The following is a 23266-nucleotide window of genomic DNA, read 5'->3' as shown; positions in this document are numbered from 1 at the left end:
CCATCAGCAGGGAACTGAATGGGGCGTGGAATAGCTGGGAAATGAACTGGCTTCCACACGGGACCTCGCAAGGTGCAAGGTGAGGATTTAGCCACTAGGCACTTGGAGATTTCTATGCTCTAAATAAAGTCGCTATGAAGGTGTGGACACCCACTCTTATTTCAAACACATAACAATACTATACCTCACATTCATCAATGTTTAAATGAGTGTATTTTAGTAACTGATTTGTAGGGTTGTTGAAAGGTTTAACTGTGTGTGTTGATGATAAACCTTACAAACAAAGTCTGAAATACTGGGAAAATAACACAAGAAGTAGCGATTATTTGGATTGTCTTGTTTAAGGTTCCTGATCATGTTAGCTATTATGAAAGATCATGACAGGAAGAAGACACTTAATAGTATACGGTGTCCTTTCTTCTCTTACCTGTGATGAACTTAAGAGGGTCATTATTTATTGATTTATTATTATTTTCTTTTAGTGAAAGGGTTTTAAGAGCTACTCACCTTCTGCTGTCTGCTGTGTTTCTTTTTGCAGGTCATGCGACGAGGTTTGACTAGAAGGTGACAAGAAAGCATTGATAAATATTTCAAAACTATGCAAACTCATACCAGAAAACAATTTTGAATCAGAGAGTAGTGATTCTACCTGTGATCCAGATGTGACATGAAAATATCTTTGAACTATCACTAAGATGTATGTGTATGTGTTGAAGATTTTTTTCTTTAAAACAGACAAAAAAACAGAAGAAATCCTTCATTTCCACCTCACCTCTTACTTATGTCTATTGTGTTCAATTAAATGAAGTAATTTTATTTTTAGAATGTAACTGCTGAACAATGTAGGAATAGAAGGAGATTTCCTTGAAAAGAAAATAAAAATCATATGGAAAAATCTGTAGTTAATTGCATACTTAGTTTTTAGAAATTGAAAATTTTTTCTCTAAGACCAGAAACAAGGCATGGTTTCTACATACTTGCTACTATTATTTGATCTGAAACTTTTCCTAGACAGAACAATGAGGTGAGGAAATAACTTTTCCAATTTGGAAATGAAGCAACATGTTTTCTACATTCGCATTTGGCATGAGCTTACACATGGAAAACCCTGAAAATTCCATTAACAACATGTGAGAGTTAATAAAAAAAAAAAACTGGCATAGTCATCAGAAAGAAAGAAAGTCAACACTTCCAATGAATTTTTGGGCGACAGTTTTAGTTGTCTACAACATCAGCAACCCCATTCTTCAGCATTGGTTTCAGTTCCACCTGTCACTTTCACTTCATCACTGGCGGTGCAATTGGGGAAGCAGGAAGTAACGGCCCTAATACTTGGGATTCTTCTACCCAAATGAAAGCTTCCGGTCCCTAATGTTGACCAGGTTCACCTGCACAGATTAGGGAGTGAATAAATGGGTAGATCTCTCTGTCTCTTTTTCGCTCCCTTTCTTTGACTTTGAACAGCACACAGAAACCGCTTATGTATAAGCTTGGTTGTACTTCCGTCTTGAATTAGTTAGTTCATGTTAACTGTCGCTGTTCATACATTTTCCACTTTTTGTCTGATTAATAGCATAGTTACTGTTCTAGGATCTTATGTCAGCAGCCTCTGACAGGCACTGTTTTCAAGAGAGTAAATGGTGTTAATCAAATATTGCTGAGTTTGATCCCAAGAATGGTTTTCAGTTGCTGCTTATTTCTCCTGGCCCTCACTTTCTTTATTAGGCCTCTATTCTCAAATGCATCAGTGTTGTCCAGGGGCTGTGAGTGCCAGCACTCATAAGAAAGCCAGTTGAGGGGTCTTTCAGAGTTACATTAAAGCAAAATCTTCCCTTTAGGCAATACACCTAGAAGGAGAAATGGAAAGCAAAGCGATTCATAGCACTCCCAGGATGGACTGGGAGTATTGAGTGCAGGTGAGAGGTCTGCATAGTCAGAACACAAACATCCTTGTCCATATTCATCCCTGAACAGGTGGGACAAGGGGAGGGGAAACACACAGGCACAATGGGCTGATGCTGCATAGGTCTGTGTGACTTGCATGCTATATTTCCACTTCATTTTTTGAAAGTAGGTCTTCTATGACTTGCCAATCTTTGCGCACTATTCCTTGGAGAGCTACATGGAAATTTTTTGGAAGGTGTCTTGGGATATTAGAACACATGAGAAGTTGCTGTGTAATCACAGTGGCCATGGAAGAACAATGAATCAACCAAGTCCTCTGGCCTCGATACAGTTGTCTATTCTGCCAATGCTCATAGTCTCTCCTGAACCTCCCGTGCCAGCCTCACTAACAGAGCAATGTGCCCGAGGTTCTCACCTCCAGATTTCCCAGTGCTGAAGCTGGGTGTTCAAGCTTACAATGGCAGGAACCTTGACAAATGTGATTCTGGTATCTCACTCCAACTCCTCTGAGTTTGTCATCAGACAAGAATTCTGAGAGAGGGAAGATGCAGGGGTTTGCTGTGAGCTAGGTCCAAAAACCAGGAACCCAGACATGGGCTGTGGCGCCAGCAGGAGAGTGATCAACAGGGAGGCTTTGCACCCTCGCTGAATTCCTACAGCTCTGGACATCTGCTGTCTCAACAAAGAGAGGTGCATCGTCATGGAAACCAGAATGTGGGGCAGACAGGCAGTTAATGGAATACGGAATTCAGGGCTCCTTGGGGCTGGGGAGGGGCCAAGCATTCAACTTGCAGACCTTCAGGTTTGTACTGAAGAATGATGGGCTTCCCCACAGGTGGATAAAATTTGCGGTCTCAGGTGAAACAGGGTTGGAGTCTAAGATGGGAAGCTTATGAGCCTGACTGAAGAATATGTGCCTTTGCTACTTTGAGGTTACTGAATCCTGGGTATTTGCATGCATTATTTGAGGCTGAGCATCTGTGTGAATGAGGCTTGGAATCTCTCAAGCTGGGCAGTTTGGAACTGGCCGTGGACTTTATTCAAAGGGCAACTCTGTGATTGGTGACATGCATGGTGGGGGTTATTGCAGCACACCAGGCGTGAGGCAAAGGGTTCTCTCAGGCTAGTGGACATGGTCTCTCAAGTGCAAAGGACCCATACTCTATCACCCTGAGGAGATTGGTAAGTGCTCAATATGGAGGGGCCTGTGGCACAGGCTAAGGTGAAAGGGGTCTCACTACAATGCCACGGCCTGGGCTCTGGTCTATTATTCCTACTCTCCCAAGTGCTGTTAACCATTGCTGTCCCCTCCTGTGACACATCTGGGATAACAAAAAATGCCAGCATGGAGTGTTAATGTTCTGTATGGTACTGGCTCTCTGATGATGCTATGATGAAAGTAGTGCTGGTTGGCAATCTAGGAACTGATGGTTCAGGGCAGAGGAAGGAGCCAAGACTATCAGTCATGGTTACCTCAGCCTTGGGTCCTGTTGGTTTGGGTGGAGCTGAGTTTACTCGCACCCAAGTCCTGGCCCTATGCACAGCACATCTTTGTCCTACTCAGGGAATAATAAGACCTCCAAGAGTCAAGCTCAAGTCAAGCTTCAACTTCAGAATGCTGCATTTATGCTGGGCCTTTCTGGAACCAAAGCCAGACTTGTTTTCAATAGCTCAACTCCAGGCAGAAGCAGCTGTGTCCTAAAAGGTCAAAATTGTTGTTGTGTATTGTGTCCTGGGTATGCTGAAGCACATGTTGGCTGTTTCTGGGAGGGCCCATGTCTATGTGTGTGATGGTTCCTGGGAGTTCAGGGTGTATATGTGTTCTATTTTCTGAAATGTCAGCATCTGAGCTAATGCATCGTCTTTGGTGTTGAGTATCTCTCCATGTGTACTGCTTTCTGAAAGGCTAGGGGAAATGTGTTAATTATTTTATTGGAAGCAGGGCTCTGAGGTAGGGACTTTCCCTTTGAACCTTGGGATTAGATGTATCTTGTTTCCTTGAATTCTGGAGACTGTGAATGTGTTACTTCCTAGGAGTGTGCGGTGATAGCTCTCACTTGTATTCCTCTGGCAGTGGTATTGGTCTCATTTTCAAGTCCTAAGCCATTAGTTATAGCATTTTGATTGTACCTGTGTGTTGTGGAGTCTATTTTCTGTTGTTAATATCACATTGCCAGGTCTGTGTTGTAGTGAATGTGTACTTTTGCTAACCCTGATGAATCAATTCATTAAAAATGAAAATGATAAAGAAATGAAATTATATTGCTAGGAGAAAAATGACAAAACAATGAAGCAGAATAAGGGAGAACTTTACAGTATAGAATCAAAACAGGAAATACATATATTTAATACTTGAATCTATAGCTGAAGGGGAAGATAAAGCATTAGAGACAGAAAAAGATAACGTCAACTTAGAGAAAGATACAAATTTGAGTGTCTTTGCCTTGGAAAAACCACAAAAGTGTTCATCAGAAGAGAAAAATTAAATTCAAAAAATGTATTAAATGTCACAATGAGCATAGAGAAATACAACAAATGCTAATTTTTAAAAGTATATTTTTATTGCTTTTTCTTTTTTTAATTAATTACATTGCATTATGTGACACATTTTTTTTATGTGCTGGGGTTCCCCCCGCCCCTCCCTAAACCCTCCCCCCATGGTGGATTGCTCCACCTTGTTGCATTTCCATAGTTCAAATTCAATTGACATTCTTTCATGGGAGGTTTTGAACAATCATAAATTCCAGCATCTTATTGTCCTGGTAAGTTCAATGTTTTCTTGGTGAGACCATCTCTGGTCTTAAGGTAGAACAGGCAGAGTATCATCCCAATCAATTAAAAGGCCCAACATAAATTTTCCAACCATTTCCAACATTATGGCATTAATTGACATGGTATTGATTAAGCAATATATTAAAAAGGAAATGCAGGTTCTCAACCACATCCTATGACTTCTTCATAGACATTTCAATTTTGGTTTACATTCAACCGTGTTCTATACACCTTAAAATATCTTAGATTGCTATTCAGCTGTCTCATGCCTATTTTAATTTTAGTCTTTAACAGTTTATAGAATTGAAGCATGTTTTTGCTGAACCTGGCTGCTTTTCAGGTGGTCTAACTCTATAATTCTAACTGGATAGTTGTCAACAGTTTAGGTGAGCATGTTTAGCAGGGGTGTGCAGAGAAATGTTCCATACCCCAGTGAGGAGTAACTAATCTTTGTGTCCCACCCAGTGAGTTATAAGTGCATCCATGCTAACTGTTTCCTGTCTGTTTCTAAGCTTTCCTTGTTGTTCTCTGTCTATCTATTCTAGTTTGGTTTGTTGGCTTGTTTGTATGTTTGTTTTGAGGGGTTTCTGGAGCCCTCCTAATGGTTATTACGAGAGGTGGTGGGGACCCAAAGTTGGAAGCAGGTAAGGACTAGAGAAAGCTCCTCTCTCTATTCCCAAAGGAAGTTTACTGTTCTTCTGTGTCTGTGGACCACTCAGGGTTCCTGGTGGTTGTTCCAATGACCTTGGATCCTGCAAGGCAGGACTTGGGCTTCTTCCATCGCATGTGGTAGATCCAAATGGGGGTGGTTGACCTCGGAGTTCTTGGTCTCCGAAGGCACTCCATTTCCTCCATGGTCTCCTTGGCAGTAGGGATGTAGTCCTCGGTGCTACTTGGTACTGATAGTCCTTAGTGAGTATCTGGGAGTCTTCAGGGTTGGGATAAAAGCCTCCTCCTTTCACTCTGACCACTCTGGGGTCCCCCCTGCTGTATGCATAAGACCTCCTGTTAAAAGGTTGTTAGGATTACTCCTGATTCCCCCATATGCCTTTGTATATTTACTATTGTCTAATGCTAATTCGAATCTGTTGTCTATGAGTTACCAGTTATGATTCTGATAGGTTATATTTCCCTTCTGCCTCACACCTTCTAGGGTGATGTAGATTTCTCTGTTCTCCCTCCCCTTTTCCAAGTATCATGGGGCCTGACAAGTACATTAGGTTTAATTTTCTTGTTTTTTTTTTTTTTCTTACCCTAATGTTTATGTTTACTGTTGCTGGGAATCACCAGAAATTCATCTCTGACCTACATTGGGAGTTAAATTGGGCACCATTTCTAATCCAAAATGGCCCTGCTTCTCACCCAGCTCCCTGCTTGTAGCATGGTAAGGCATTCAAAAGACTTGGGACCCTTAATCTACGGGGGAGATCTGCAAGAAGCTCCTGTCTGCTTGCTTCAGGTTACTTTAGCTCCAGCCATTGCAGCTGCTTAGGGAGTGAATAAGTGAACCAATGATCTTCTCCCCTGTCTCTGCATCGCTCTGTATGTTTGATTTTCCAATAAAAATATCTTTTGAAAAAGATACATCTATATATCTATATCTATATCTATCTGTCTATATCTATCTATCTATCTATCTATCTATCTATCTATCTATCTATCTATATATATATATATATATATATAGGTATATATATATGTGTGTATATACACATATATATCAGTATAGATTTCCTGTTCTGTCAAAGTTATTTTGGTAATTTTTCACAAGTAAATGCAGAATGACCTTGTTTTCTGTTGTCTTTAATCTACCCAGTTATCAAATCAGGTCTAACCCAATACAGTAATTCCTTGCTGTGTGAGAATGCTTACTTTCTGAGAAACACATTCTCATGCAGTTTTCTGTGTGTATAAATACCATGCTGTGTGCTCAAACTAAGATGATTACAATGTTTGTGGGTGATGAGATCACTCTTTTCTGAGAACTTGCTAAATTGTGTTATACAGTGCTTGCTAAGTTGCTTGCTATACTCAACCACGTGCATGCATATCCATATAAAAGCCCTATCCAGTGTAACAAAAAGACGGACACTCTTCTGGGGTTTGTGAGTGGGTGAGCAGGTGCAACAATTATGGCATATCTGTGTAAGAGTACAGAAAAATAATGTCATTGGGAATGGAGCTGAAAGCTTTTTATTTTATGCTGTCATATATTTTTGAATCTGTGTATAATTTAAAACCATTTATTTTTATTAGAAAGAGTAATGTGGGGACTGGAAAGGGAGGAGGAAGAATAAGGTAGGTAAGGAGGAAGGGAGAGTAGGAAGGAATAGATGGGCTGGGGTAGTATACAGGAAAGTAGGTCGCTCATCTGCTGATTTAGCCTGAAATCGCTACAAAAGCCAGTGGTAGGCCATTATGTTCCTTGCATGTGTGTAGGTGCCAGAGCACATTGGCTATCTTCCACTATTCTGTCACATTAGCAGGGAGTTTGAGCAGAAGAGGAGCACCAAGACTCCAATCATGTCCCAAATGAAATTCTAGGATTGTGGCTGATGCCTTTCCGATGAGAAACCTGACCCTGGAGATACATATGTCATTTCACATTTTCTATAGAGGCTTTGTCATATTCCCACACAGTGTTGAGTCATGCCAAGTGGAGCATAATGCATAGAGTAATACTGTGCTTTAACATCCTACAACCAATTATTAACAAGAGAGGACATTCACTTGGACTGGAGGGGAGGATGTCCTTGTGTGAAGGGATATTAGTTTCCCTCTGAACCTGCTTCAACATATCTACTAACACATACTGGGAGGCAGCAGGTGATGGCTCCTGAGTCTAGATGTCTGTCACCTGCCTGAGAAATGTAAATAGAATCCTGATTCCAGCCTTTGGCTTATCCTAGCTGTTGATGTTGCACATATTTTGAGAGTGAAATAGTGCCACACAGAAGCTCAGCTCCAGGGAGAACAGGTCTGCATTGAGCAGGTCACAGAACAACTGCAGGGCTGACTGCAGATGCACATCTCTGGTTTTCCTTTGGAGGAACACACAGAGTAGATCTCCCATCTCTCAAAGTGTGGCCAACTGTTGTCATCTTTGCCCACGTCTGCCCCAGGTGTTTTGCGTATTCTTGGAGGCAGCCCAATAGCCACATTGCAGTACCGTATCCACTTCTGGGAGAAGCAACCTGATAGATTTGTTTTCATACACAATTTTAAAAAAACGCAGTTTAATATTTTTTTGTGATGCAGTTCCATAGGCTCTAGGATTTACCTTCTCTCTTTCCCATACTCCACAGCCTATTTTCGCCTCTATCATCACAATAGTGTTGCCCTTCCAAAACAGTCATTAAATTCATTACTCTGCTATTTAAGTATATCCTGACAATTTAATATGAACAATTCCTTAAAAGGATCCATTGTAAATACTATATTATAATACATGTTATATCTTGTATAGTATATATATGTATTTTTAATTATATATGTATGTTTTTTATATTTTAAACATTTAATTTTTATTTAGATTTTTTCCTGACAAAACCAGAAGTACATGTAATTTCTGCAGTATTTTAAATTGCAACAATTTCTGTGCTTCTGTTATATGTAATCATAGAACATATCATTTAAAATTATCCACTGTTTTTCTAACATAGAGATTTTCTGAAGAAAAATTCTGAGTCCAGAATTACAACATTCATCTGACAATTATTCATGTTAATTCTACTTTACTTTATTTCAATCTCATTTTGGTTACCCTGTTAGTGAGGATCAGGCCAACAACTTACAGAATATTTCACCTTTTTTATTTTACTTTTTATCCCCTCCTACTTTCTTATATGTTAATTTTTAATTAACAGAGTCATTTATCCCTCCAGAATTGTCTGCTTTCTTGAGAGGCTGCCTTGTGTTAGATTTTCGCTTCATCCCTAGGAGTGTGTAGCAATATGCAGGCTCTTGAGGACCCATGTTTTGGTTTAGTTTGAAGACTAAGAAATTTAGAGCCAACAGGTATTTTCTCTTTACTCAGACATACAAATAGGGGGATAAATCTGAAAAATTAGGTTTCTTGTAAAGTGGAATGACTTGTAAGTGTGTTTTGAGTAAGTTCAATTCTGCTAGTTACTCTGATTCATGACATAGTTGAATGAGTCTGAGAAATGTAAAATGTTCTCCACTCAGATTTCTCACAGCCAATAAGCTAAACTGTATGGCAAATATTTCAGAAAGATGAAAGCATGCTGTGGGTTTCTATCAGATCCTTTGTTGTCAAGATGATCTTTTGTCTAGGGTGATAATATATAGGAGAATCTTAGCAAAGTACGAAGCATTAGATTAAAGTCTAACAAACTCTGAGGTTAAATGGAATATCAGTGCCGAGTTTGTAAAATTTGCTTTGTAAAGATCCCTTAATTCCATGGTTAAGTTTTTTTTGAGGTATTTACGTAGTTCTCTCAGCTTTGTGAATGGGACACTATCAGGCATTTTTTTTAAAGATTTATTCATTTTATTACAGCCAGATATACACAGAGGAGAGACAGAGAGGAAGATCCTCTACCCAAGTGAGCCGCAACGGGCCGATGAGCACCGATCCGAATACGGGAACCTGGAACCTCCTCCAGGTCTCCCACGCGGGTGCAGTGTCCCAAGGCATTGGGCAGTCCTCGACTGCTTTCCCAGGCCACAAGCAGGGAGCTGGATGGGAAGTGGAGCTGCTGGGACTAGAACCAGCTCCCATATGGGATCCCGGGGCGTTCAAGGCGAGGACTCCAGCCGCTAGGCCACGCCGCCGGGCCCAACACTATCAGGCATTTTATGTCTCTTTTCATATTCTAGTTTTGAAGAATTGCTGTGTTCCTTTTAGGGAGTCTTATTCACTTCTGTGTTTTTGTTTCTTGTATTTCTGTATTTATTTTTAGGCATATCTAGAAGTACTTTTTGGTTTTTCCTCTGATGGCTTTTATCTTTGAACTGCTCTCTGTGACTTGGTTGCATGACTTCTTCAGTGAAGATCTTGTGTATCGATCGAGGGAATTATCAAGGCATAATCACAGTATCACATCCTCTCTTTCCAGAAGAGCAACAGCCATGATTAGCCCATAGTGGCTACAACTGTCAGCACTTGCACCACACAGAACCTCAGTGTAGGCCTGTAAGTGCAGAGCCCTGCAATGATCCACCTTCGATACATAGAGATCTTTTAGCCTTGATGTCAGACATGTTGAATGCCCAAAGACCCAGCTTTACACCATACACTGTCATGCAGTCACAGCATTTCCATAGTCTTTGCATAGAAGGCTCCAACAGTCACAAAATGTTGGGGATTCTCTCGTTTCTGTGAATCTGCCCCACCTGCAGGGTGAGGAGTGGTGTTCCCAGCGCCAGTTATGAATGGCCTGCCTTCGTAGTTTGTGCCCAAGAAACTGGGCTCAAAGTCAGTGAGGAACATGCTTTATCCTTATAATACAATCACCTAGCAGTGCTCTTGTAGAACTAGGTGTGCAACACAGCCACTACAATCCCTGCTGATCTCAAAGCGGTGGTTTCTCCTGAATAAACCAGGGCACACCAAAATAACACTATCTCCTACTGGTCCATATGAGTTATATATTTTTAATTCTATATATATACATATACATTATACATATACATCATGCATATACATTATACATATACTGTATATATTTTATACATGTATTGTACATACATTACATACATATATACATAAATACATATATAGACATATATACATATACATATATAAATATACACATACATATATACATATATTATACACACATAGTACATATACATTATACAAATACATCATATATGTATAATGTATATGGTTTAAAAATATATGTATTTTTAATTATATATTACATATTGTAACATATATACATTTTGAACATCTATTCAAGGGAAGAAGAAATTGAGAGAATGCAAGAAAATATTTGAACGTGATTAATTGAGTGTGAGTCTGTATATATCAAGTGTATATGAGCTTCTCAAATAACGCATCTGCAACAGCAGCAACAAAAGAAAAGCAATGCATTTATTAGATGCTTGTGCACATTTCTTAAAAAAACAAAGCGGGATTATAAACAGAGAATGAATCATGCTGTCAAATATTGCTAATCTTGTAACCAAAAGTGATTTTCTAGCACTTTGTGAATTTCCTAAAGAAGGAAAGCTCAGTACATCTAGCTTTTCACTTGAACTGCTCTTTGAGTCCCTGAACACCAATTCTGACTTGTGAGGACGCACTTTTTTGCAGTTCAGTGTTACCCACATGCTGAAGGACATTGATTGTTATTGAATTCATTATAAGACCATGTGCAGCTGAAACCACATGCCAAGGTTTACATGTTAAAATGATATCTTGTTTTTATTTGAACCATCAACATGGAAACAAAATGAATGATCCTGTGTAGCTGATTCAGCAGATTGTTCCAAAGAACAATTCAAAGTTTTGCCACATAATTTGGTAGAGAAGACAATCTCCTCATCCAAATTAGAAAATTATCAGACACGTCAGATTTACAATGCTGACAAATCACTGCATCAGTTGTGAGTAAAGTTAATTTAATCTGGCCTATTATCCCTTGTGTATGGCAAATAATCTAACCAGAATTCCCCACATATTAACCTGTAGTATATTGATGATAAAGGACTTGGTAATTTCCTGTAATCTGAGTCAAATGTACATTTCATCCTATGGTCAATAAAGGAATGCTGTTGTCTTCCTGGAATAACTCTCTTGAATTTTTAGTTTTTCTTAACATTATAATCTTGTAATATATGCAAGGTCAGGTGTATGTTGGAAATTTGAAAATTGAGAGGAGAAATATTTTCTTTTTCTTCTTCTGTGTCATTGCATATTAATATTCCACATATTTGCAACAGAATATTCTGAAAAACACATACTAAACTTTCGGAATTGCCTTTGAAATTTGGATAGGATAATTTAACTGCACAGATGGAAGAGAAGTTGAATCCTAATTGAATATATATAGAAAGTGAATCCAAACTTGAGTTATCCTATCATCTTATTCTGATACATTTCTCCTTACTTTGAAATAAATTATTTAGCATGTTAAACATATATGTTCTTTAAAAATTTTGTCTTCAATAGAGAAATAGGGAAAGACATATCTCAGTGAAATTCCTGGCTCAATGACATGCTCTACTGAAATTCTTCTTGTCTTGCCATATACCTCTTTGGATCCACATTTTTACAGTTGTGCACCCTAGAAAGGAATAGGTGATGGCCAAGAAACATATTTCCTGCTGTTCATGAGAAAGTTTGACCTTGAGTTTCTTTCTCACACAAATGACTGACCTAGTCCTGACGACTGTAAAAATCTCAACAAATGCTGCAAGTTTGCCTTGTGCGTCATTGAGGAGAAGAACAATCAAAAAGAAAGGGGCAGGGGTCTTTGCCTGGAGAGCTATCAAGATTTATTTTCAGGGTTTCAGTTCTTACATACTTATAAAGCAATAACTCAAACACAACTCAGAATTAGATCATGAATGTAAGCAGGAAGTTCAAAGAAAATTAACAAGGGAGCTTTGTCAAAGCACTATTAAAATGCAGAAGAGATAAAGAGTACTGTCTGCCCTGGGTTAACTGATTAGACTGACCACGGATGTTCGCGTTTCCTCAAGGAGTGCATGAAAACACCTTGGAAGACTCAGTGGTGGTACCATGCATGCTGGGTGAGAGGCCCTGTGCCTCCTCTTCCTGGATCCTCTTTTTGATACATCCCCAACCTTGAATCTGTCACCCCTGATTTACCTTGTTGGATGCATTCCAACAACAAGCACGACCTCACCACATACATTGAAACACTTACCCACAGACTTCTCATATCTAGCAATAGGAGTTAACGGATAGAGAATGTCAAAGCCAACTGGAAGATTCACTTAGATTAAAGTGAGAATATCATTCTTTTTGGAATTATAGTTTAGGCTGATTTAGTGGCTGGGGCTATGCAGTAGGTTTGGATAACACAGCAACTTCAAAGGTGTGAAGAGAACAGCTCCCTTGTTTGGCAGGACCTAGGGTAGCTGCCAGCAGTTTAGCAGGGTCTGGTGGGTGTCTTTCTAACCACCTTGACACAGTTTCATCCCCTTTTTGCACAGACACTCAACCACTGCACTAAGAATTCTGTAATCGATTGAGGCGTTGCAGTGCAGATCTGCTGTGCAGTGCCAGTTATGGGTCATTTCGCTTGCCTTTGCCTAGCTAATTATTATTAGGAACTTGTAACTGGAATAAAGGTTGTAACACATCTTCTAGTATGACTGTTGCAACTCTAACCATAAAACATTTTGGAGAGTATAAACCAGATAAAATAATCTCTCTCACTTCCTTACACTTAAACTTACATAGCGTAAAACTTATTTCAAAGTCAACAGATTGTTAATGAAAGAAAAGCTTTGGCCAAGGTAAGTTACATGGAGTACAAATTACTTGAGAGTGCGTCAGTGAAACATAAGTCCACATAGTACACACAAAAAGGGATTTGGTTTAAATGAAGTATTTCAAGATTATTTGTGACAAAATTGTGCAGTTTTAAGACCCTGCTGCCTTGCAAAAGACTGTTTGCTTTAGAAAAGATAAAGGTAACATTTTTCTAAATACCTTTTCATTGTTTAAGTTGGACAGCACAATGTTCTCATTGCCAGACTGTTTGATGGCACTGCTCTGTTCTATCTATGTCTTGTGTGGAATTGTGGTCTCTTCAGCTTTTTTTTTCCCTCAGATTAGACTTGGCTATTCATGATCTCTTTTCTTTTCTGAGAAGATTGTTGTTTGGACTTTGATTGGGAGTTCTTGAATTGCTTCATTACTTTTAGTAATATAGACCTTCTCTTTAAATATTTATATGCATTTTAGTGCACAGTCAGATAAAAAGAGAGGAGGAGAAACAGAGGGGAAGATCGTCCCTCTGCTGATTCACTCTCCAAGTGGCAACAGCAGGCAGAGCTGAGCCAACCCAAAGCCTGGAACCAGGAGCCTCTTCCTGGTCTCCATCATAGTTGCAGGGTCCCAAGGTTTTGGGCCATCCTTGCCTGCTTTTTCAGGCCATAAGCATGGAGCTGGATGAGAACTAGGATTAAAGTTGGCAGCCATAGTGTTTCCTGACATGTAAATTGAGGATTTATTTGGTTAAAAAACCGCCCTGTACCCAATATGGACATTTTCATGAAGCTGATTATACAAGTCTAGAAACATGGTGAATTTTTCCATGCTTTAATTTCTGTATATCTCTAATGTGGTTTGTTTTGATTTGGTTTGATTAGATTTGATATGATTAAGATTAGCTTAATTAGTATTCTACAATGTTCATCATAGAATTATTTTGCCAGAGTCCAACTCCATTTGAGTTCAGAATTCAAGAAAGCTGCGTGGATGATGCACCAAGAGGAATGAAACAGACCACTACAATCCCAGGATCATAATGAACAAAGCGGTAAAGCTGCCCCCTTTATTTTACAGAAGCAATCTCAAGTTCTGACACGGATGTTTGACATCAATGTCAAATGGGTCTATCCAAGTGTAATTCCGCCATTGGTTTCACCTAAAATCAATAGAAGTTCCTAGTACAAATCTTATGCTATAACTAAATCTTTTATCACAAAGAAAAAGAGAACCTAAAGAACAAGCAAAGAATGAAACCCTAAATACAAGTCCCTTGATTAGCATGAGGTCAATGGAGACAGCCAAGGCAGTAAGCATAATAAAAGGCCCTTTTACAAGATGTTATTATTGACCTTAACCTCCAAGCTCACACTGAGTATAAAGCCAACTCCATGGTAGCAAATAATGCCTGAAAGAATTAGAATTCTTCGTCAGGGTGGTCCAGTGTGTTCATGCAAAGGAAGGTAGAGCTGCATTCAGGTTTTAGAGACATCCACTGGACCCTGCCATGGAGCAGGTAATTTCTTGAGGCCATGCCTGCAATGGACAAATAATCTTCACACCTTTGTCCCCCACATCCACTGCATGTACCCCAGTACTTTCCCTACTCTTATTATTACATTTGAGTGTGTGGAGTTCTCTGCGAGTGTTTGAATCATGGAGCTCAATCATTGGAACATGAATGGGCCAAAAGACAATGCAAAGAGGAGAGCAATTAGTGTGATTCTGAAAATAAGAGAAAATGGAGGAAATATCTTGTCAGAAATGAAAGATGAAAGAGATCACAAAAATTGATTAGCAACACATCCCATTTAATGGCCTGAAGTTGAGAGTGAGAGATGGCAGAAATCTGGGCATCTAATTTGTGCATGCAAAGACTAGGAGATGTGTCACTCCATACACTTGGAGGTGAACTTTAATATCACTGTGAGAGACAATGGAGTCATTATAAGAGAGGGAAGTGACACAATTCAATTTGTAAATACTGTGGCAACTGGTACCAAATCTGGTTCTGAAGTGTTGAATTTCATTGGCAATCGATGATGATATAAGCTAACAACAAGTGAAACCAAACTATGTAAGGTGCATGCCAAAGATACCAATGATCCTTTCCATCTTTGGCAGAGAATACCATTTCCCATCCGAGGTTTAGCCATTCTTATCCAGCAGCCAGAGACAAGAGTAGCAACTTTGCACAGTTTTGGCAAGCTACAGGTGGGTTTGTAATTTTTAGTCTGACATCTCCAAGCATTGAAATAATTTACATTAGCCTACACAGAAGATGAAATGGCCACTTGACTTGGAAACTTCATGAATTAACATTGCTGTAACACTCACTGATACAAACATGCCATAGAGTCTGTGTGAGATGCTGAGTGATTTTTAAACACATGCACATGAGTATGGCTATAAATTTAAACAACTAGAAATGTTACCGCAAAATTCCACATCTAGGATCATCTATGAACAGTGAATAAATGTGCATATATGGTTTTGCTAACTGGAAATTTAATAGCTTCATGTCCCTAGTGCAATATTTCAGTCTGTTTGTTCATTTCAGCTCATGGTGTAAAATCCATGGAACAGACACATTCTATCACATGAAGTCCCACAAATAGCTGGACTTGATCTACATTACTTTTTCCAGGCTGGCACAGAATCACTGAAACCCACATGACATAATGTCACAGAATTTGTTGCTTATTCAGTGTTAATATAAATTAACACTTTTTTTACTACAACTTTCACTATGACCTCTGTATCTCCCTTCAAGTGCTGTGGCAGACAAGGTCGCATGACAAATGCCAGAATTCTGAGCATTTTTACACATCACCAACAGATCAAATTCTAAATTTGAAGCACTCTGGAGCACAGTGGTTTATACTGACATGCATTCATTCATCCAGATATAATAGGATTCATCCCGGGATCGAAGGGATGCTTCAACATATGGAAATCCATAAATGTGATACACCACATCCAAAAACAGAAGAACTAAAACCATATAATAGTATCAATAGATACAGAAATAGCCTTCGACAAAATCCAACATCACTGCCTGTTCATAGAGGAGCAAATCACAACATAATCAAAGTAATATATGAAATTCCAAATGAAAGTATCATATTGAAAGGAAAAAACTGGATCCCTTCCCACTGAGATCAGGAACAAGACAAGGATGTCCACTATCACCACTCCTATTCAACATAGTCCTAGAGCTACTCGCAGAGGCCATAAGACAAGACAAAGAAATCAAAGGAATCTAAATTGGACTTTCAAATGGGAAAGGAAGAATTCAAGCTTTCACCGTTTGCAGGTGACATGATTCTCTACATAGAAGAACCAAGAGACCCAATACAGAGACTCCTAGAACTTCTGCAAGAATTTGCTAAAGTGGCAGGGTACAAAATTAATGAACAAAAATCAACAGTCATAGTGTATATGAACAACCCCAAAATGGAAGAAGATCTAACCAGCAAGATACCATTCCAAATAACAGAGAAAAGTATGAATCATCTAGGAAAAAATCTAACCAAAAATGTAGGAGACCTTTATGAAGAAAATTATAAAATGCTTAAAAAAGAAATTGAGCAAGACTCAGAGGATAAAACAACCTCCCATGCTCCTGGGAGAGCAAAACAATATCATTAAAATGCTTATACTACCAAAAGCAATATATACATTCACACAATCCCAATCAAATTATCCAAAACATTCTTCATGGAACTGGATAAAATGATACAAAGGTTCACCTGGAAACACACAAGAAAAACCTCAAATAGCTAGAACCATTCTGAAGAATAGGAAATTAACATGGGGAATCACAGTCCAGGACCTCTGGACATACTATAGGGCAGTGGTCATCAAAACAGCCTGGTACTGGCACAAAGATAGAGAGGAGGATCAATGGTACAGAATAGAAACAACAGAAGGGAACCCACACAGATACAGCCAAATAATCTTTGAGAAAAAGACAAAGGATAATCCAAGCAAATGGGAAGGTCTCATCAATAAATGATGTTGGGACAACTGGATGATATCCTGTATAAAAAAGAAGATAGACCCATATTTTAACCATGCACCAAGTTCAAATCTAAACGCATAGAAGACCTAAACCCACACCCACAAATCTTCGAACTCTTTGAAGAAAATGTTGGAAACACATTGCAAGATTAGGTGTAGGCCCTGACTTCCTAAAAAAGACGCCAAAAGCACTAGCATTCAAGGCCGAAGTAAACAAATGGGGCTTCAAAAAAAAACTAAGAAACTTCTGTACAGCAAGGAAACAATCAGCAAAGTAAAAAAGCAACCCACAGAATGGGAGATCTTTGCACACTACATAGATGATAATGGGCTAATCTCCAGAATATATGAGGATCTCCAGAACAACCAAAACAGCAAAACAAACAAACCACTCAAGAAATGGGCAGATGTTTCACAAAGGAAAACACCCAAACCGCAAACAAACATACATGAAAAAATACTCATGTTCGTTGGTAATAAGGGAAATCCAAATTAAGACAACAATGTGGTACCACCTAACAACACTTGCTGGCAAGAATTGGAAAAAAGGGAACCCTACTCTGGACCCACACTGTCCCTCGCAATGACCCTCAGGATCGCTCTGAAAACCCCTCATAGCAAACAATCATACAAATTAAAAAAAAACCTAAAATAAATACACAAACAACAAAAAGTAGAGCTTGGAATCTGACAGGAAAAATCTGGAGTGGATTGGCTCAAGCCTCGCTGGGTGGGACACAAAGATTAGTCACACCTCACCATGGTGTTGAGAATTTTCCTGCACACCGCCACCCCAAAAAAATGTTCTGCACCTTAAATGTCGACAAATGTCTTGTTAGAGTTACAAGCCTGTCTAGATTATACTAAAATCTGCCAAGATCAGCAAAATTATGCTTCAACACAACAAATGGCTAAAGACTAAAATGAAATAGACACAAGACAGCTGAATGGTACCTTATACACTTTTTAAGGTATATAGCAGCCGGTTCTGTATATAAACTAAAATTGAAATGGCAATGAGCTAATCATAGGTTGTGGTAAAGAATTTGCTCTTTTTTTTTTTAACATACTAGTTACTCATAACCATGTCAATTCCATAATGCTGCAAATTGCTGTTGATGTTATATTGGGACTCTTAATTGACTGGGATGATATTCTACCAGCGCTAAATTCGAACCAGAAATGGTCTCCCCAAGAAACTGTTCAACCCATCTGGAAATAAGTAGCTGGACTCTATGCTTGGTATATGTTTGCAAGGAAAGAATCTTGATTGAATTTGAACTGTAATACAGCATCAATGTGGAGGAATCCACCCAGGGGCACTGAGGTGCAGATGGGTGGGAGGATTCCCAGAACCTATGAAACTGTCACATACTGCAAAATAATTCATAAAAAATATATATACTCCAGTTTTCTGCCTCACACTTTGAAATCTCAATGTCACACAGCCCCTGTGGATACTGTAGGAAGACTATCCTCAAGTATCATAGGCACCCATCTTATCAGCCTAGTGCACTTCTCTCCGTATGCCATTTTATGTCTTGACCAAAACAAATGCATTATACTACTAAAACACAAAACTCAAATTCCAAAGATGTTTGAATCTATGAGATGAAAATAGTCAAACTCAATAGGAGACCAATTCAGAAATGGGCAAGAAACACAGTTTTGGCTATGTTTACATACCTTTGTAAAAACAAATAGCATAATATAGAGAACACTTGTAGAAATTTTAACAGTAAGGATGAAAAATTCCAGAGTAAAGGCATCTGTGTAGTAGAGATTATCACAAAAGACACAATGGAATGAAGTTGGAATAAATGATGATATAAACTAACAACAAGTGAAACCAAACGATGTAAGGTGCATGCCAAATATAGCAAATGACCTTTTCCATCTGTGACTGCTCATTATCCAGTCAAACGCATCAAGACAATGACCATTCTCTTTCTGTGTTCAATTCCTAAGCTCCCAGTCAATTTCATCTCTAACCTGGCTGCTGCTGACGTTTTGACTATCCCTGGAGTTTGGATGACATGCCTGTTTGTTGACTGCCACATGTATATCTGATTTCTGCTGTGCTGCTGTGCTCTTGTCACTTCTGCCTTATGCAGAGGATTCCAGGTATTCCACTGCTCTTGACCAGATTTCTTTTCCTGGAATATGCCCTTTGTGCTTCACCCTTACTAATGATTTCCTTCAGTTAAACCTGTCTGCACCTTATACTGTCATCTTTCCCCTTCAATACTTAAATTCTAGAAGAAAATCAAAATCCAGCTCAAAAATTACACCCCACATCTATGGCAGCCAGTTGAATGCAAAAAGAAAACACAATGAAAATCAGGTAGGAAAATAATCCAAAATGATCAGCAACTTGAGGAAATAACCAGTACCTATTCAGACACAAATAATAATTAACCAAGTGCTGCACTCAACAATGGAGAATTACAATCATTTCGTGAGAAGAATGTGGGAAGAAATTCTCCCTGATCAATGTGCAAAGGACACAAATTAGGTACTGAAATGCTTATGGAAAAATGATAATATCAGATTGTTAGTGTTCAATAATAAACTCATATGCAAATGGCCTTTAAAGTCTTAAGCCAAAAGATTATACTTACCTAACATATTAAATAATAAGACAGTCCATTTGCTGTCTCTAAGTATTGCAACTCACCAATGGAAATACACAGATACAGAGTAAAATGGTGGTAGAAAAATTCCATGTCAATGGAGAAAAACGGACATCAGTCATTCAGATATCAGAAAAAAATCATAGAAGAAAGGAAGACATGTTTCAATAACAGATAATGCAATAATTCAATATAGAGAAATGTTTTTAGAAGGTATATATGGACCAACATCATGGCACCACCTTATTTAAAGCATTTGTTAATAAATGTAAAGTACAACAAAGGATTCAATACAACTATAGTCAAACATTTAGATATTTCAGCTTCATCACACTAACACACACACACACACACACACACACACACACATCAAAAGCCAGAGAAATAGTATCTACTATGGAAAAAGATACCTAAGACTGTAAAAACTGAATTGTAGAATGTTTACATTGTGACCACCACTAAATGAAAAGAAACCAACAGCTAATGAAACTGTAGGAAATGTGCAAAGAAAGAGAACTGCAATAACTGCTCCAGGAAGAATAACTGGCCACGGCAGATATCAAAAGAAAACTGAAACTTGCCTGGAAGTGAATGAAGGTAACAACAGAGCAAGTCACAACTTGCAACAAAAAAAATGAATAAGATAAACTAATACCTATAGTGATAATCAGAAAAATAGCATATAAGTGATCTCTTAATGCAACATAAATCTTAATCAAAAGTGTAAATGAGGACACTAGAGATAATACTATCCCTGAATAACTGAATTGTGAAAATTATCAACAAATACTAGCTAATCATATCCCTCATCTCACTAAGAACATTACCCACTTAGAGAATGTATGAAAGTTGTGTAGTGATTATTCCTAAAGAAGATCAAAAATATTGCACAAGACTACAACCTATAAAATGAATGAAAGCATTGCTTAACTGAATAGACCCAGGAAAAACATTGGTTGTAATATAATAGGCTTTTCCTGGATCCCAACCATGAAGACTCCCAGACCTTCACCACAAACTATTAATACGAGCAACAAGGACTATATCCCAACTGCCAAGGAGGCCACAGGGAATTGGATGCCCTCGGAGGCCGAGTACTCTGAGGTCACCCACCCCCAACCGGAGCTTCCACAGGGGATGGAAGAAGTCCAAACACTACAGTGCAGAAACCAACGTCATCGGAAAGACAACCAGAAGCCCTGAGTGGTCTGCAGAAACAGAAGAACAATAAACGTCCTTCCGGACCAGGGAGGAGAGCTTTCTCTGGTCCGAGCCTGGCTCCACCTCTGGACCCCCCCTCCCTCGCAATGACCATCGGGATCGCTTCGAAAACCCCTCACAGCAAACAAACAATCATACAAACTAAAAAAAAAAAAAAAAAAACCTAAAATAAATAAACAACAGAAAGTAGAACTTGAAATCTGACAGGAAAGAGCTGGCATGGATTGGCTCATGCCTCGCTGGGTGGGTCACAAAGATTAGTTTTACTCCTCACCATGGTGCTGAGGATTTTCCTGCACACTCTCCCCCCCAAAAAAAAAAAAAAAAATGTTCTGCACCTAAAATGTTGACATATATCTTGTTAGAGTTACAAGCCAGTCTGGATTATCCTAAAATCTGCCAAGATCAGCAAAATTTTACTTCAACACAACAACTGGCTAAATACTAAGAAGAAATGGACACGAAACAGCTGAATGGTGCCTTATGGCCATTTTAAGGTATAGAGCAGCCGGTCCTGTATATGAACTAAATTGAAATGTCAATGAGCTAATCATAGGTTGTGGCTAGGACTTGTTTTCCTTATTTTTTTTTTTTCTTTTTAATACACTGGTTACTCAAAACCATGTCAATTCCATAACATTGCAAATTGCTGTTGATGTTATATTGGGACTCTTAATTGACTGTGATGATATTCTGCCAGCTCAAACTTCAGACCAGAAAAGGTCTCCCCAAGAAACTGTTCAACCAATCTGGACAATAAGTAGCTGGACTCTATGCTTGGTATATGTTTGCAATGAAAGAATCTTGATTGAACTTGAACTGTAATACTGCATCAAGGTGGAGGAATCCACCGGGGGGAGGGGAGGGGGAGGGAGGGGGGGATTCCCAGAGCCTATGAAACTGTCACATAATGCAAAATAATTAACAATAAAAAAAAAAATATATATATATATAATAGGCTTTTGTGCTGAAAATATAAAGCAAAGTTGGAAATGAACAATGCTTTCAACACACATAGCTCAATATCATATTGAATAGGGAAAAATCTGTAGATATATGCTAGGATCCTGAGACAAGGAAAATGCACTCTTTCATTCCAGTTAGTAAATAGAATCCAGGATATTTTAATCAAAGAAATGAAAATCAAGTGGATACAAAGTGTAAGAGAGGAAGTCAGGAGAATATTTGGGGCATATCAAACTATTATCTGCACAAGGGAATACAGACTACCATAAGACTACTACTAGAGCTCACAGGAAACTTTAGGGGAATTGTTAGGTAGAAAATCATCCCATTGAAGTTGGCAAATATCGATATCCAAGCAGCCCTATGTCTCAATGAAAGAATAATTGCATGAATCAAAATAGCAACTCTAAGGAAACTCAGTGAGTTACAATAAAGAAGTGCAAATAGACAAGAACATCAATCCAAGATATCAATGAAAGATAGTAAGTTGATTAAGCTGATTAGGAATAGCCATAAGATTCAGCAGGAAATAGCCTCTATCAGTGAACATAATAGGATCGGTAGTTTTAGCAGCAGAATAGACAAACTGGCTAAACTGCTGCTTGTCAAAATGTCTCCTTCTATCAGTTGTAGCATCATAGGAACAAAGCATGATGATTGTCTCAGAATAATAATATGCTTATAGTTTCAGTAATGTATGAAGACTGGTGTTTTCTTTTAACTATTTATTTATTTATTTATATTGGAAAGGCAGATTTACAGTGAGAAGGAGATTCAGAGTGAAAGATTGACCATCGAATGCTTCAGTCCCAAATCTAGCCAATCTGAAGCCAAGAACTCAAAGCTTCTTCCTGATTTCCCACTTGGGAGCAGGGTCACAGGCTTTGGGCCATCCAGTACTGTTTTCCCAGGTCACAATAGGGTGCTCAGTGGCAATTTCAGCAGCCAGGTCACTAACCAGCATCCATGTGTGATCGCAGCACATGCAAAGTATGGTTTTACTTATTGGGCCAACACAACAGATTCAAAGTCAGTTGTCTTTATGTCAATATCCTCAATAATTTAAAGATACTCTAGGACTTCTGCATACCAATTTATAAATACATGGTATTTCTTAACAGTATTTAAGGTTCCTGCATATTCTTTTTTGAGGTTCTCTGGGAAACACTTCCCTGTAGACCTTCTAGATGAAGCTTCCATCACAATAAAACAAACTGAAAGGTGTCTTAAGATTATAGCTGCTGTTGCCTTGAGAAAGTAGATTCAAACTAAAGCAAGTAAATACTCTATATCTTGAATATGTTTTTAAAAT

The sequence above is a fragment of the Ochotona princeps genome, chromosome Y (genome assembly GCF_030435755.1).
Source record: "Ochotona princeps isolate mOchPri1 chromosome Y, mOchPri1.hap1, whole genome shotgun sequence".
Lineage (NCBI taxonomy): Eukaryota > Metazoa > Chordata > Mammalia > Lagomorpha > Ochotonidae > Ochotona > Ochotona princeps.
Note: the sequence above shows the minus strand (reverse complement) of the source record.